General features: G+C 41.9%; 1 long non-coding RNA gene across 2 annotated transcripts in view; it reads left to right on the top strand.

The window, feature by feature from the left end:
- The window catches only part of LOC106557658, a 53,656-nt gene extending 36,525 nt beyond the window's left edge, over positions 1-17,131 (top strand). Inside the window, exons 3-4 of one of the 2 annotated variants that reach the window (XR_005377865.1) lie at positions 16,374-16,474; positions 17,068-17,127. This is a non-coding gene — a long non-coding RNA (uncharacterized LOC106557658). Of the gene's footprint in view, positions 1-16,373 lie in introns of both variants that reach the window. The other variant, XR_005377864.1, reaches the window with a different exon arrangement.
- The last annotated feature ends 376 nt before the right edge of the window (positions 17,132-17,507 follow it).

Raw genomic sequence — 17,507 nt, 5'->3', positions numbered from 1 at the left:
GCCTGTCTTCCCAGACATGTGGAATCAATTTCAGTTACTTAAATGCACCAAGCCTTTGTATATACCAGAACCTTCTTCCCCCATCTCTGTGACTGGCCAGCAACTACTCACCCTTCAGGTCTTAACTTGGTGCTCACTTGGCCAGGTTTGCCAACTGTGATGTGTTAAGTCATGTTGGGGATGATGGAATTCGGAGGATGCCCAGGATTCCCCGAGACCTGAAGCCTATCCTACCACAACTCTTGCTCATTCCTTCTCCCAGGGACTTAGAAAGAAATATGTGAGCAGAGAACCTAGCCAGACAAATGCACATTTTCTTTCTCTGGGGTTCTGGCCTCTCGTGCTCAGTTGACAAATGTGAAGGATTTCTTTGACCTGGGCTCAAGGGAGACCTAACTGACCTCAAAAGACAACATGTGCCATTTTTGGTTGCTCTGCATCTGAGTGTGCATTCTATTTGGAGGAAACCAGAGCCTGTATGTTAGAGGCATGTGTCCAGGGGCAAAAGCAATGACCTAATTGGATGGTCCCTGTAGTAGGATCTTAGCTAGATTTTCTTTCTTTTTTCTTTCTTTTTTTTTTTTTTAAAGATTTTATTTATTCATGAGAGAAAGAGAGAGAGAGGCAGAGACATAGGCAGAGGGAGAAGCAGGCTCCCTGTGGGGAGTCTGACACAGGACTTGATCCCTGCACCCTGGGATCATGACCTGAGCTGAAGGCAGACACTCAACTACTAAGCCACCCAGGCTTCCTTAGCTGACTTTTCTGAGGCCAGTTTTCCAGTCTTCCTATTAGTTCTATGAGCTACTTGATATTCTTCCAGTAAATCCTTTTTTCTTTAGGATCACTGGGCACCTATTGTTAGAGACCAGAAACCTCAAATATTTTAGTATCTTTTTTATCCTATCCCCATCATGGGGCCCATACTCATTCCCCACTCCACTGGTGCAAAATGGCAAGCCCAAGGACAAATATACTGCGCAGGATAGAGATCCTAAGTTCCACAGCTCATCTTGACTTATCCACCCACTACAGGTTTTCCTTGATATGCTGGAAACACAGATCCTTAGTGGGAACAAACCGAAGCAATTTCCCTTCTCAAGCACACAGGAAGAGAGGGAGAACATAAAACAATTGCTAATCAGAAAGAAGGGAGATTCATCCTTCACCCTGTGGCTTAGTTAGTATCCTGGCCCTTGGCTCATCATACTGCCATGTCTTCTGCTTGGAGGCAGAGCCAGGGAGAGAGGAATCCAGCAGCTATGGATGAACAGAAAATGCTTGTTGTCTTTCTAGATATCCCATGGTTTCGTGAGAAATGGGCACCCTTGCTTCCCAACTTTGTCCCTTCACCAGGCTTATGACTTAATGCTTTTCTATCTCCACTTCTATCTCATGGCTTCTCCCTCTGGTGAGTATTTATTTACCCTTCCCAAGCATTTACTCTCACTGGGTCATAGCTTCACACCAAGGCACCCCTGCCTGCCTGCCCCATGGTCTCTTCTGCTTGGTGTCTCTGCTGCCTCATTGCTTCTGCTCCCTGCCCCTTCCCTGTATTTCTCTCATATTGCAGGCTGCTCTAGTGTCTGGGTTTATCTATTAGATCCAAGCTTCCCAAAGATGGTGTGATTAGATCAGTTGATCACTCTTTATAGAGAGGGCCCTGCCCAGGGCTTCGAGTCTCTGGTTCCCAGGCCCAGGGAGGCTAAAAGGTGGCAAACAGAGCTAATGGGTTCCACTCCAACCCAACATTTCAGACTCAAACTGTACAAACTTAAGAAAGTCAACTTTACTCCCCCTTCATTGCTTCTTCTGTGTACCCAAACTCAGTGAATGTTCTGTTACTATAGCAATCTGGTCTTCAAAATGAAGTCCTCCCTGTATCCCAGTCCTCCTGCTTCATCTCTCTCCACTCCTTCTGTACCACAACATCTGAACTTCTCAATACATAATTTTTTAGATGAAATCGTTCTTCCTACCCTCTGGCCAATGCTCTTTCTTTTCAACCACACTCCATACAAGGGGGCTTTGTTTGGACCTCTCTGTCTCTACTTGTATCCCCTTTTCTCTATAAGAACCCAATCTGGAATGCTTTAACATCCCCATCTACTGGATCATGAACCTTTCTGGGCAGAGATGATGATCTAGTGATCTTTGGGGCTTGCCCAGAGTGGCCATCTGTGAGTATTAAAGACCAACTTGGCAATGACTCTCAAACATCCTTCTCCTAGAGCTCAAGACACATAGTCCCCGATCCCCTGGTTCAGCAGTTCATCTTGAGGAGGTGTGCAAAAATGAGGATCCTGGCAACAGCCTGGTGGGATCCCACGATCCTTTCCCTGTATCAAGACTTCTCTGGTGTGACTGGATTTGTAGGCTTGGCCCTGAAAGCACTTCTCTCCACGGAATAGCAAGAGCAGAGAGGATACAGCTGTGATCTGGGTGGTCCTTTGCCTGGCCTGCCGGGGGCTGTAGTCTGCCTGGCTGCTTTAAGTGCCTCTCTGTGGGATGAGCTAATTTCTCTCGCTCTGTTGCTTTTGCTCGTGATGCTGCAGGACTCCTGGTCCAGGAGTGACTCAGCTGATTTTCCTTCTGACATGCTTGAAGTGGTAGGGGGGGCGGGGGGTGGGGAGCAGAATGATAAGGGAGACAAGCTGGGAGCAAAGTTTGAATCTTATAGTCATGAGGAGGCCTGGCCTCATGCCCACAAGACCACGAAGAGGGCCAGAAGAGTTAGGGCCTGGTCCTGAACTGAACCCCGGAGTACAGCCAGGAAGGACCTAAGGGAGTGCAGAGTCCTCACTAAAGCCCAAGCTCTGAGACTCTCCCACCAAGCAGGCAGAGTTAGTGGTGCAAGTCCAGCTGGCAGGTAATGCAACATAAAGAGGTATTTCAGGCCCTCACAGTAAGATGGAGATAGGAACTAAGCTTCATAGAATGGTGGGGAAGGAGGGAAGCAAATCCGAGTGAGATCTAAGGCAGGAATCAGACCCGTGAGTCTGGGCACAGGCTGAGTGGGGAGGAGAGACCTCAGGATCAGAAGCCCTATCATTCATTCCCCACCTCCTGCTGCACACTGGAGATGCAGAGATGACCAAGCCTGGATCCTGCCCTAGAGGGAACCCCTGTTTGAATTTGGTGGGGAACCCAGACATATAATAAACTACAGTTAACACTGGGACACCTGGGTAGCTCTGCAGTTGAGAGTCTGCATTTGACTCAGGGTGTGATCCTGGAGTCCTGGGATTGAATCCCACATCGGGCTTCCTGCATGGAGCCTGCTTCTCCACCTGTCTATGTCTCTGCTTCTCTCTGTGTGTCTCTCATGAATAAATAAATAAAATCTTTTAAAAAACAAAACAAAACTACAGTAACAGTCAAAGCTATGGGAGAGGTCAGCACAGGGGCCGTGGAGTGCAGAGAAGGAGGACGGACTCTGCCTCTTTGGAAAGAGAGTCTAGAGATCCTTCATAGTGGAAGGAGAATCTGAGGGTCCTTCATTTTTTTTTCTGAGGGTCCTTCAAAATGGAAGGGGAGGTCTGAGGGTCCTTCATAGTAGAGGGTAAAAAACTGGAAGGTCCTTCACACTGGAGTGGAGGGTCTGGAGGTCCTTCAGAGTAGAGGCGAGTTCCTACTTGACGGACATAAAAGTATTTAGGTTTTTTAGGCGAAAAAGAGAAGCGTGTGTATTGGCATGAAGTATGTCACAGCCAAGCCTGTTGGGTACTACAGGTCATTCGATGGGACTGGTACACCAGCTGCATATGAGGATGTGACAGCAGATGTTGCAGATGTCGATGAGAGGCAGAAGAAAGGGCTGTACTCCTGGTTGTGATTCTGGTGATCCCACCTACTAGTAATATGGATTCTAACCCCACAGCTCTACCATTTAACTCAGTCAAATTACAAATCTTCCTCTTAAAGGAGAGGGGATGGCTGATATGCTGCTCCTGTTTTGTATGAGTTGCTGTCTTTTAAGCAGAGGAATCCAACTTGGGCTGGCCTCAGGGAAACAGGGAAACAGGCAAGAAGAGAAAGGAAATTGAAACTCAGTGGGCACCCCAGTGTCCAGGATTCGTCCCCAAATATGCAACATGCTAGAAAAAGGATAGTTTGACTAATGTTCAGCTACCTGTTACTTCTGCCCAATTCGTGTTCCTTCAAGAACATGAACAAGCTGGGGCTAGCCCTGCTGTGGGGTCCCAGATGTAGCAAGTCAGAGATTAGGTGATGGTTAGAAGAGCTTGGAGCCTTCTGAAAAGGCATTTGCATGATTGAGAGGAAAGAGACAGCTTTAGGTTCCAAATTCAAATTGTCCTTCCTAGCTGTGTGTTCTTGAGCAAGTTACCCAGTCTTTCTGAGCCACTGGGTCTTCAGCTGTGAGATGGGATTATAGCACTTATGTCCAACAATACCTTTTGTTGTGAGGGTAAATGAGATAATTTATATGAAAGACTCTGACACACAGTGGATATTCTGCTTCTCCTCCATGACCCTGTCTCAAGAAGCCCAAGGAAGGGGGAAAGCGTTATTCAATATGTATAAAGGGTTAATACCTGAATATATATATATATGGGGGGGGGCTCTTTTAAATCAATAAGAGAATGGATACTCCAATACAAAAATAGGCAAAAGATAGAAGCAATTAATAAAGAGTACATTTTATTTTTTATTTTTTTAAAGATTTTATTTATTTATTCATGAGAGAACAGAGAGAGAGAGAGAGAGAGAGAGGCAGAGACACAGGCAGAGGGAGAAGCAGGCTCCATGCAGGGAGCCCGACATGGGACTCGATCCCGGGACTCCAGGATCATGCCCTGGGCTGAAGGCAGGCACTTTAATGGCTGAGCCACCCAGGTGTCCCTAAAGAGTACATTTTAACGGCTATTAATCATATACAAATATAATGCCATCTACATACAAATATACAGCCATATATACGCACTTCATTAACCAAAAAAGGCAAATGGAAAAAAAAAGAGAAAAAGGCAAATGATAACAATAAGAAAAAATCATTTCCACTTAGCTTGACAAAGCTTATAAACTATTTATTCATAAACACAGTGTGCTCCCATTTATAATTTATAAACCACTTGTATTCTTTTTACATGAACTATCTATTCATACCTTTTGCCCATTTTTCTTTTTTTTAAGATTTTATTTATTTATTCATGAAAGACACAGAGAGAGAGAGAGAGAGAGAGAGAGGCAGAGACACAGGCAGAGGTAGAAGCAGGCTCCATGCCGGGAGCCCGATGTGGGACTTGATCCCGGGACTCCAGGATCAGGCCCTGGGCTGAAGGCGGCGCCAAACCGCTGAGCCACCCAGGCTGTCCTTTTTGCCCATTTTTCTGATGTAGCATTACTCTCTTCTTATTGGTTCATAAAAGCTCTTTGTATATTAGATTTTAACCTTTTTATTGCCATATGTATTGCACATACTTATCTAATTTGTTATTTGTCTTTTGACTTGTTTATGGTATTTTGATTCTACAAAATCTCCAAATGGTCAGAATCATCAATGAATGTTTACTTTTTAGCTTGGCAAAGAGGATAAAGTTTCACAATACACAGCATGGGAAAGGCTATTGCTAATAAGAGATCATTAGCTTAAGTAACATGGATTGCAACCACTTTATATTTAAATCTTTTATGGCTCACTGCTCTGACTCGAATTTTCTCATTATGTAGTGTTCCTATGGAGACTTGTCTTCCAACATAGGTGTGAGCCCAGGGAGAAAATGTAGTAATCACACAGCCTTGAGTATTCTAATCTTCTCAAAGTTGCATATCTCACTGAAAATTAATTGACTACAGTTGGGGCGTTGGGGTGGCTCAGTCAATTAAGTGTCTGACTTCTGATCTTGGCTCAGGTCTTGATCTCAAGGTCTTGAGTTGAAGTCCAGGGTGGAGCCTACATAAAGAAAAAAAAATATTAATTGACTGATCTGGTTTGTATATTGGTCTAATGAGTTTGGTTAGTGTGAGTCCACCCTAATCTCAATGCTGACAAAATCATCCTTAAGCTATATATAAGTCCAAGAGCTGGACTTTGGGTAGTGTTAATTAATCCAGAACTTTCTGAGAAATGTGAGTCTCACCATATTTTCTTGGAAATAATCTCCAACATTTCCATGGCTATGCAAGTATCTTTCTCAATAATAAGTGGTGGAGGTGAAGATGCCAGAAACCCTATAACTAATAATAATTAATAATCATGCCTATCCCCTGATTAGGTACTTTTTAGGTGCCTGGCACTATTCTTGTTACCTGTAATGGACTATTTATTTATTTATTTATTTATTTATTTATTTATTTTTTGTAATGGACTATTTAACAGCTACAACATTCCAACATAATGTACACAACATCAATTTCTGACTTACAGGTGAAGGAAAAGAAGCCCAGGGGGACAGAGTAACTTGACCAAAGTTACAGTCAGAAAGTAATGCTGCCAATATTTGAACCCTGGACTGTCTGCTTTCCTTTGTGCTTGTGTTTGTTATAGTTGATAATGATCCTGTCTTGAAATCTCCATTTAGAGACCCTCACCATTATCAAATTATTCCACTGACTACACTAAAAATAAGTTGATAACCATTTTTCCACTAATTTCTTCATTTCTTTCTGAATTTTCAAATCTCCAACACTTACATACGCATATGAGCACCCTGTGGGTAACACATGGGAACTCCTGCCAAATCCCTCTTCCTGGGAAATATGGGCATCCATTCTTCCACTATCATCATGGCTGCTGTGTCAAATTTAAAATATAAAGGGTTTCTTGTGCATTGTCTTCCAGCCAGAAGAAGCAGCAATAGGCTGACACATTCCATATGAGGCCGTAGGCCTCCGGGAAAATGTCTTTCTCTTGGTGTTTTTTAAAGTATTGATTTGGCTCTTTATTCTCTGGATGAATATAGACCTTTAGCAGTTTCAGGTGGCTTAGTAATGTTCGGATAACTAAAATTGACCGGTCTATAAATGAATTGAGTTATTCGGAGGATATAAAAATACCGTGCCATTTTGTTTTATGTAGTGCTATTTTTATGAGAGCTAGAAAACGTTCTGTAGACAGAACAGTGGAAAACAGAAAGGGAGACAGCATTGTGCCACAGAAAGAAACAAGAGAGAGAAACCTGGAAAGAAAGAAGGGAATTAATAATTGATTATCACTTACTATTGCCAGTTAACGTACTAGATACTTCCTTTGTATCATCTTGTTTAATCTCCACAATCATCCTGAAACAGATTTATTGCATCCATTTCATGGACTAGCAAACAGGCCTGGAAAGGTTAAGTGACTTGCTCAAGGGCACACAGCTAGTTCATGCAGAGCTGGGACTTGAGTGTAGTTCTCTCAGACCCTTGGTGTGCTGGGTACAGCAAGGAAGAATAGATCACAAAACCCAAATTGAAGCCTAGCAGAGAACTGAGAAGGTCAAAGTGAAACTGACAGGAGACCACAATGATCACAATGACAGAAGAGTTTTCGCTAGCAGTTAGTTAGTGGTGTGGCCTCTGAATCTGCCCCCCTGGAGCAGGGCAGGAGCAGGTGGCTGGAGCTGGCCCTGATGGAGGTCAGGGTGAGGATGGCTGGAGGATCTCATCCAGTCAGAGAGGCTGCTGGTTCCCAGATGGCTGAGAATCTGAAAGACTGTTAAGGCAAAGAGATGATTGAGCTAGGCCTGAGATAGAGCCCTGGTCTTTCTAGGATGCAGGGGACACTAGGTTCCAGGGGATGGCTCCTCCCTTTTGGAGAAGCACTCTCCTTGTCAAAGTCTTACATCAGTAAATCAAAACTTAATCACCCTGGTATCAGTAATGCCCCAGGAACCCATCAAGATCTTTCCTGATGATCTGAGTGAGAAAGCCACAGGAAGGTTTCAATGCATTCAAAAAACACTTATAAAAAGCACACTTTCTATGTATCAGACATGACTTAAGTGATGGGGACCAAATGGTATGCCAAAATACTTTGATCCCTGCTCTTTAGAGCTAGATAGAATCTGGTGGAGGAGACAGATACTAATCTCACAATCATGTATCAAATAAATGTAAAATTGAAATTTTAACAAGTGCTTATAAGAAAAGTTACACAATACTGTCAGGTAAGGCTTCCCTAAGAAAGCAATGCCTGTATTGTGATGCGGGGAATAAGCAGAGTTAATTACTTGGAGGTAGAGTATTATATTCCAGATAAAGGAATCATTAAGTGCAAAGGTCTCTTGTTTTAAATGGTTCATCTTGGAGGATGGAGGCTTACTGCAAGATCAGGACTTTGCACACATTTTACATTCTATCTGGACATCTCTTTTCCTAACTGGAAAGATCCTTAATGGTCAACAAGTCCACATTTCATGTTGAAGATTGGACTTCTGTTCTTAAGCATAATGTACTTTTCATTTATTCATGCCTACATGCAAGTATCCATCTATCCAATCAGATCTCCAACCAAGTATCTATTTATCTGTTCATTCATTACCTATTCATATATCCACTTAATTGCCCATCATACCAATTATCAATCCATGTGTCTGTCTACCCATCTACCAGACAACCATCCATCAATCCGTGTATCTATACATCTACACACATTTTATCTTTTATGTTTATATATCCATTTATCTATCAGCCACCTATGTATTCATCCATTTACCTACCTATCCATCTATTCATTTACCCATTCATGTATCCATTTATTCATTTATCCCTCTCCAGCATAATAAGAAATATGTTTGGTGTCTATCCCCAGCTCCTGACACAGAACTCTGAAAATGCTTGTAATTTTCTCAGTGATGGAGGTGATAGAATTGTCTTACACAGAGGTCCCAAATCCCTTGGAATTTGCTGGGTGATAAGAGCACTGTTTGTTTTAATGATGTGACTCTTGGTAAGCTCCTGAATAGCTTCAGGATGGGGACTGGTAACCAGATAGATCAAGCCATAATTGGAAGCTTGAAACTTTTGACTTCACTTCTCCCCATTCTCTGAGAAGAGGAGAGGGGCTGGAGATTGAGTTAATAATTAATCATGCCTATGTGATGAAACTTCCACAAAAATCCTTAAACCATGAGGTTTAGAGAGGCCCTGGTTTGGTGCGTCTATCCATGTACTAGAAAGCTTCTGCCCTTGAGACACTTCTAGACCTTGTGCTATGCTCTCTTCACGTGACTGTTCATTTGTATCCTTTACAATAATCTGGTAAATGTAGATAGAGTATTTCCCTGAGTTCAGTAAGCCATGATAGCAAATTCCCCAACCTGAGGAGGGGGTTGTGGGAAGCCCCAATTTGTAGCTAAGTTGAACAGAAGTGTGGGTAACCTAGGAACCTACAACTTGTGGTTGGCATCTGAAGTGGGAGGCAGTCTTATGGGAATGAGCCCTTAACCTGTGGGATCTGGGCTAACCCCAGGTAGTGTCAGAATTGTTTAATGAAAGGACAAACTGCAGACATTTGGTGTCAGAAGTGTAATGAATGGAGAAACAAGTCTTCTTTTACCTTCTTTCCAACCAACTAACCATTTATTTATGTATCCATTCACCCATTCTTCCACTCATCCATTTATCCATCTATCCGTTTGCCTCCATTTATCATCCATTCATTTAATCATCCAAGTATTTGTCCACCTTCATCCATTTATTTACCCACTGGTGTATTCATCCATTTCTATTGCTGCAGTGACCAATTACCACAAACAGTAACAGTGGTTTAAAACAACAGTGGTTTAAAACAACACAGACCATATTATACAGATGGTTTCCAACTTATGATGGTTCAACTTAAGGTTTTTCAATTTTACAATGGTGCAAAAGCAATATGCATTCAGCAGAAACCATACTCTGAATTGTGAATTTTGATCTTTTCCTGGCTAGCCATATGTTATACTATCCTCTCTCATGATGCTGGGTAGCAGCAGTGAGCACAGCTCGCAGTCAGCCATGTGATTACAAGCCATGAGAACAACCAATATACTTATAACCACTCTGCACCCATACAACCATTCTGTTTTTCACTATCAGTACAAATTCAAAAATTGCATGAGACATTCAACACTTATTATAAAATAGGCTTTGTGTTAGATGGTTTTGCCCAACTGTAGGCTAAGATAAGTATTCTGAACACATTCAAGATAGGCAAGACTAAGCTATGATGTTCAGTAGGTTAGGTGTATTAAACACATTTTTGACCTACGGTATTTTTTTGTTGTTGTTGTTGTTAGACACAGTATTTTATTTTATTTTATTTTATTTTATTTTATTTTATTTTATTATTTTATTTTATTTTATAGATTTATTTTTTATTGGTGTTCAATTTGCCAACATATAGAATAACACCCAGTGCTCATCCCATCAAGTGCCCACCTCAGTGCCCATCACCCAGTCACCCCCACTCGCTGCCCACCTCCCCTTCCACCACCCCTAGTTCGTTTCCCAGAGTTAGGAGTCTTTCATGTTCTGTCTCCCTTTCTGATATTTCCTACCCATTTCTTCTCCTTTCCCCTCTCTATTCCCTTTCACTATTATTTATATTCCCCAAATGAATGAGACCATATAATGTTTGTCCTTCTCCAATTGACTTACTTCACTCGGCATAATACCCTCCAGTTCCATCCACGTCGAAGCAAAGGATGGGTATTTGTCGTTTCTAATGGCTGAGTAATATTCTATTGTATACATAAACCACATCTTCTTTATCCATTCATCTTTCGATGGACACCGAGGCTCCTTCCACAGTTTGGCTATTGGGGACATTGCTGCTAGAAACATCGGGGTGCAGGTGTCCCAGCGTTACATTGCATCTGTATCTTTTGGGGTATTTTCTTTTCTTTTTTTTTTTTTTTTAATTTATGATAGTCACACACACACACACACAGGGAGAGAGAGACAGAGGCAGAGACATAGGCAGAGGGAGAAGCAGGCTCCATGCACCGGGACCCGACATGGGATTCGATCCCGGGTCTCCGGGATCGCGCCCTGGGCCAAAGGCAGGTGCCAAACCGCTGCGCCACCCAGGGATCCCTTTTGGGGTATTTTCAACTTAACAATGGGGCTATCAGGACATAACCCTGTTCTAAGTTGAGGAAGATCTGTAGTTCTAGAATTCAGAAGTCCAAAATGGGTCTCAATGGGGCAGCCCAGGAGGCTCAGCAGTTTAGTGCCGCCTTCGGCCCAGGGCCTGATCCTGGAGACCTGGGATCGAGTCCCACGTCGGGCTCCCTACATGGAGCCTGTTTCTCCCTTATGCCTGTGTCTCTGCCTCTCTCTCTCTCTCTCTGTGTGTATGTCTCATGAATAAATAAATAAAATCTTTTTAAAAAAAAAATGGGTCTCAAGGGATTAAAATTAAAATGTTGGTAGAGTTGTACTCCTTTTGGGGAGAGTCAGTTTCCTTACCTTTTCCAGCTTCTATAGCCCACTTGCATCCCTGATCTATTGTCTCCTTCTTCAAAACAAAGATGTACACACATCTTCAAATTTACAAATCTTCAGAGTTTAAAATCAACACCTATGTGCACCTTCAAATCTCTCTCTAATTATGTACCTTCTGCCTTCCTCTTATAAAGATACTTGTGATTACATTGGGTCCATCCTGATAATCCAGGATAATCTTCCTATATCAGGGTCAGTTGATTAGCTAACTTAATTCCCCTTTGCCATGGTAATCTAACATACTCACAAATTTTAGGAATTAAGACATAGACATATTGGGGGCCATTATTCTGTTTACTGAATCATCCATCCATTTATGCTTTGATCCATCCAGTTCATTCATTAGTTCATCTTGTGTTCATCTACCAATCCATCAGTTTGATCATCCATTCACTCATCTATTTATGTACCTATATACCCATGTATGTATGTATGTATCATCTATCAAGCTCTCCATTCATCCATCCAAACATCCAATTGTCTATTTATTTATCCATTCATCTAACTAGTCATTCACTTGCCTACCGCCCATTCATCTGTCATATCAGCCATCCATCCTAATTTCATTATTCCCATTTATCCATTCAGCATCTATTCATCTACCAATCATTCATGCATCAATTTATCCACCTATTTAACCATCTATCTAATCATTCATGAGCTACCTTTATCTATCTTGCCTCTGACCTTTTAATTAAAAAAATAGTACCCCTTCCAGACCCCAAATACATGCATACACACACACACACACACACACACGCACACATACACCAAAATTTGGACCTAATGACTAAAACAGGTCATCCTAATTTGTTCTTAACCACCTCTTTAGCTCTGATCCTAACTCCAAATGACTTGGAGTTCCTGGATCCTAAGCCTCTCTCAGTTTTGCCTGTAGTAATTTGTACTGGCTGCATGCCAATGGGTCTTCCTGTAATCTTCCTGTAATGGAGCCCTGCCTGTGTTGACTCTGTGTTGACCCTGATCTGCCCTTCTCTGGGTTATGCCCAGAAGGAGTCAAGAGAATAAGCAAACCTACAGTATATGAGTGTGTGCGTATGGAAAGTTCTGGATTAGAGCTATGTGCCTCAGGGTTTTTCTGCTCTACTACCCTTTTCCCAGTAAGGAGGTTTAAAAGAAAGTCATACTCTTCATGATATAGGTTGATTTACCCCCATGGGGAAGTGAGACAAATAGTACTAAAAACAGTTGTGATGAGATAGTCAGAAAAGCATCTTGAGGGGCACCTGGGTGATCAGTTAGTTGAGTGTATGATTTTTGATTTAAGATCAGGTCATGATCTTGGGGTTGTAGGGTTGATCCTCCTGTTGGGCTCCATGCTCAGTGAAGAGTCTGCTTCTCTCCCCCTGCCCCTGCCCCTGCTTGTGCTCTCTTTCTTTATAAAACAAATAAATAATTCTGGAAAAAAAGGCATTTTGAAAATAAGAAAAAAAGTCATTTAAAAATCGTAAAAATTCACTGAGGAGGGCACTTGATGGGATGAGCACTGGATGTTATATGTTGGGAAATCGAACTTCAATTTTAAAAGATCTTAAAAATTGCCATTAGATAAGGACAAACTAAATCAATATGGCTCACTTTATTTTTAACAAGTTTTGTTTCCTGCTCAGACTTTTCCCCCACAGATACTACTACTAAGGTGAGAAAACATGTATTACTGAAGCAAAAGCATCCATAGAGGCAATAACTGCAACGTCACCACTCATTCACAGACACCACCATAATTTACGGTTGTCAGACGGGTGATGGTCTCTCACCACTGGCTGAGCCATAGATAAGGTTGACTGTGGGCTGTGTGATATTCCCAGCACTCAGCTAAAATGCCACTCCCTGCTCTATTGCTCAGGAGAACGTGTCAAACTACAAATGAACAGGAGTGACACTATTATAAGACTACTCCCATTTGTTTGTTTTCTAAAAGGTATCTCATTAGTGACATTTGCCACATACCTCCTGATTGGCCATGTCATGTCAAGACATGATCACTGAGGACTACGACTGAATGACTGTCAGATTCCTATACAGTTTTGTTTTTTTTTTTAAAGATTTTATTTATTTATTTATTTATTCATAGAGAGAGATGGAGAAAGAGGCAGAGTCACAGGCAGAGGGAGAAGCAAGCTCCATGCAGGGAGCCCGACGTGGGACTTCACCCTAGGTCCCCCGGATCACACCCCAAGCTGCAGGCGACGCTAAACTGCTGCGCCACCGGGGCTGCCCTCCTATACAGTTTTACGATAAAAAAATCCACGATGGACGCAAGTTTAAACTGGAATGAAATTGTTTGAGCAAGTCTTGGTAGATCAGCTCCTGTCCCAGAGATGCCATGAATTTGCTGAGTGAGCAGAAGTGCTGGTACATCTTCATGGAGTTCAAAACTGGCCCTTTGGGGGCACAGTCTACACTTTTTCAAAACTGTCCAAGGAAGACAGTGGAAATTATGTTGCTATTAGAGCCTAGGCCAAAAGAATATTTCAGGAATAAGTGAAGAGGGGCAGTGCTCTGGCAATTCTCTATGACCGATTGGCAGTCTGGTCTGGGAAGATATCACTTTTTAGTAGTTGGAAAATTCTAGGGCCCTGAGTCAAAAGATTTTTGAAGGCACTGACATTCCAACACTGAGACATCATCGGTTTATGAATAGGGGCTCTGGCCATCAACAAGACATGTGCAAATTATACACAAAGGGTTTATACTTTAACATCTCTTGTATAAAACACTACTTGAGGGGCACCGGGGTGGCTCAGTGGTTGAGCATCTGCCTTTGGCTCAGGTCATGATCTCGGGGTCCTGGGACTCCATCCTTCATTAGACTCCTGGTGAGGAGCCTGCTTCTCCCTCTGCCTATGCCTCTGCCTCTCTGTGTGTGTCTCTCGCGAATAAATTAAAATCTTAAAAAAAAATACACTACTTGAAATCCTCAACAATAATTCTTAGGTTTATGTCAAAGCTCTTTCACATTCTACACCTCATTTGGTCCTCACAGCAACTCTGAGAAATTGCCTAGACAGGGCATATCCCTATTTTACAGATGAAATGACTCCATCTAGAAAGTCAATGTTTGGAGATGGCAAACGGTTTTCATGCTATGAGCCATTCTTAGTTGGCGCCATTCAGGATGGGAGGGAACAATATATGGAGGTCTACCATGCTTTTCCTCAGCAAAAAATGTGTTAACTAATTAATTTTAAAAACTGTAGCACTTTCTTCCTAAAGAATGAAACAGTGCTGCTTCTTTTATTGTTAATTTGCAGGTGGTAGTTTCTCTGAGCTGGTCAGTTATGCTGATTGTTAGAATTGTGTTCATAAGAAAAAGGATTCCACCACAACTTGAGGCTCGGTGAAAAGCCTCGGCTTAAGCAAGTTTTTATGGCTAAAATTATCTGTCGCTGCAGGAAAGTACACTGCTGGGTGAGAATGAAAGATTTATGGAACTGTTTCAGGGTAGAGTGACCGGTGTTTTAAAAGAAATCCTACCCAAGAACATTCAAGGTGTGACTTTTTATAAATCATGGTTACTAAAAGTGAGCACAGTCATTTGTATGTATTAACTCAAATAAAAAAAAATAAAAATAGTCGTAGTTATACATGTGTGAAAGAGCTCTGCAGCACTTTAAGAGTTAAATCAGTCAGATTAAATCATAAGAGATGGAAGCTATCTATTACCAGAAGTCACTTTAGAGGACAAAAGCTCCCTCAGGTCAAAGGCAAGAACACAGATTGACTTCAGGTGAATCAGTGGAATCAGTATGTTTCTTTTTTTTTTTTAAGATTTTATTTATTTATATATGAGACAGAGAGAGAGAGAGAGAGGCAGAGACACAGGCAGAGGGAGAAGCAGGCTCCCTGCAGGGAGCCCAATGGGCGGCAGTTGGGGGGGTGTTGAACCCAGGACCCCAGGAGCACAACCTGAGCCAAAGCCAGATGCTCAACCACTGAGCCACCCAGGTGTCCCTGGAATCAGTATGTTTTAAAGAGAGCAAGTCAACAGAAGAGGGAAAGCCTACACAGTACAGGGGGAAATGAGGGTTGTAGAAAAAGATGTAATAATGTAATTAACAATTTATAGAACAGTTTTCATGTGCTAAGTAGTTTGAATGAATCATTTAATCCATACAACAACCCTGTTAGCGGAATCAAAAAACTTCACTAGTGGTAAATCTGGGATTTGAACCAGATCTGTTGGCCTCCAAAGCCTGTGAGCTTAACTATTCTTATCCAGTTTTTTTCCCATGGAAGGGTGCTTTTGGCAGACTGACCCCTGTCATTTGGCTACACACATTCTTTTATTTCTTCTTTGGAAGTTACCTCTACACACTATGGGTCACTGTTCAGAATCTCCTCAGTGGCAAACCACAGACACATGATTTTTGAGCTATAAGGGAGAATAGACTTCACATTGTCCACTCTCCTCCTTTTACGAATGATATCTGTAACTTTATTTTTGCAAACTGCCATGAACACCTTTCCCCCAGCTCTGGGGAATAAGGTCCATGACCCAGCAGGGGAATTCCATTTTGGTAGTAAGATGTGATTTTAAAGGAATGCAGTAGATTTTCTTATGTGATTTGTTATGGTATTCATGGTCTAATCAGAAAACAAAAAACTCTGAGAGGTTAAGACATAAGGACTTTATTTGAGGACAAACAGGCCTAGGTCTAGCACACCTATAAACGGCCTTGGAATTGTTTGCAAGGGCAACATTATTGGAAATAAACATATAGGATATTACTTTGAAGGGTCAATTTCACTGGGGTGATATGTCTTGGCATACTTCTGCTTTCCTGACCTTGACTGGGGCAGATCCTTCCATCACAGGCTCTCATGGCACCATGTACCACTCCTTTATGGCACTTACTACTGCTGTGATGTCACATTTGTTTGCACAATTATTTGACTTATGCCTGTCTTTTCCATAGACTGTATACTCTCCACAAGGGCTAAATTTGTGCTGAATTTTCTCTGTCACTGTATCCCCGGCACCTAGGACAATGCTGTGAAAGTCAGACCTAGGCATTCAGTAAGTGTTCTCTCAGTGAATGTTTTCCATTTTAAACAGCAATCTCCTTAAGTATCTTCCTAAAAGAAATGAAAACATGTGCCTACACAAAGACTTGTATATGAATGTTCCTAGTAGTAATATTCATAATGGCCCCAGAGTGGCAACAATCCAAATGTCCATCACTGGTGAGTGGATAAACAAAACATGGCATATCCATACAATGGAATACCATTCAGCTATAAAAAGGAATGGAATGGAATACCATTCAGCATTCTACAACACAGATAAACCACAAAGATATTATGCTAAGTGAAATAAGACAGACACAAAAGACTACTATTACATATGTATGAAATTTCTAGAAAAGAAAAAAAACCATATAGAAGAAAGCAGATCCACGGTTCCTTGGGCCTGGGGCGTGGGAGTGAGGATTGCCTGTATATGGGAAAAAAGGACCTTTTGGAGGTGATGGAAATGTTCTAAAATTGGATTGTAATGATGGTTGCACAACTATATAAATATACTAAAAATCATCAAACCGTACATTTGCAATTGTGAACTGTATGGTATGTGAATTATGCCTCAATATAGCTGTTAAAAATGTTTTTTAGGGGGACGCCTGAGTGGCTCAGCAGTTGAGCATCTGCCTTCGACCCGGTTGTGATCCTGGAGTTCCGGAATCGAGTCCCACATTGGGCCTACTTCTCCCTCAGCCTGTGTCTCTGCCTCTCTCTCTGTGTCTCTGTGTCTCTCATGAATGAATGAATGAATGAATGAATATTTAAAAAAATAAAAAATAAAAATGTTTTTTAAAAAATCAATCTCCGGGCAGCCCTGGTGGCCCAGAGGTTTAGTGCCGCCTTTGGCCCAGGATGTGATCCTGGAGACCCTGGATCAAGTCCCACGTCAGGCTCTCTGCATGGAGTCTGCTTCTCTCTCTGCCTGTGTCTCTGCCTCTCTCTCTCTGTGTCTCTCATGAATAGGTAAATAAAATCTTTAAAATAAAATAAAAAATAAAAAATCAATCTCCCTAGTCATTTTTTCCTAACTT

This window comes from Canis lupus, chromosome 24, assembly GCF_011100685.1.
Source record: "Canis lupus familiaris isolate Mischka breed German Shepherd chromosome 24, alternate assembly UU_Cfam_GSD_1.0, whole genome shotgun sequence".
NCBI lineage: Eukaryota > Metazoa > Chordata > Mammalia > Carnivora > Canidae > Canis > Canis lupus.
Note: the sequence above shows the minus strand (reverse complement) of the source record. Positions and strands in the feature narration are given on the sequence as shown.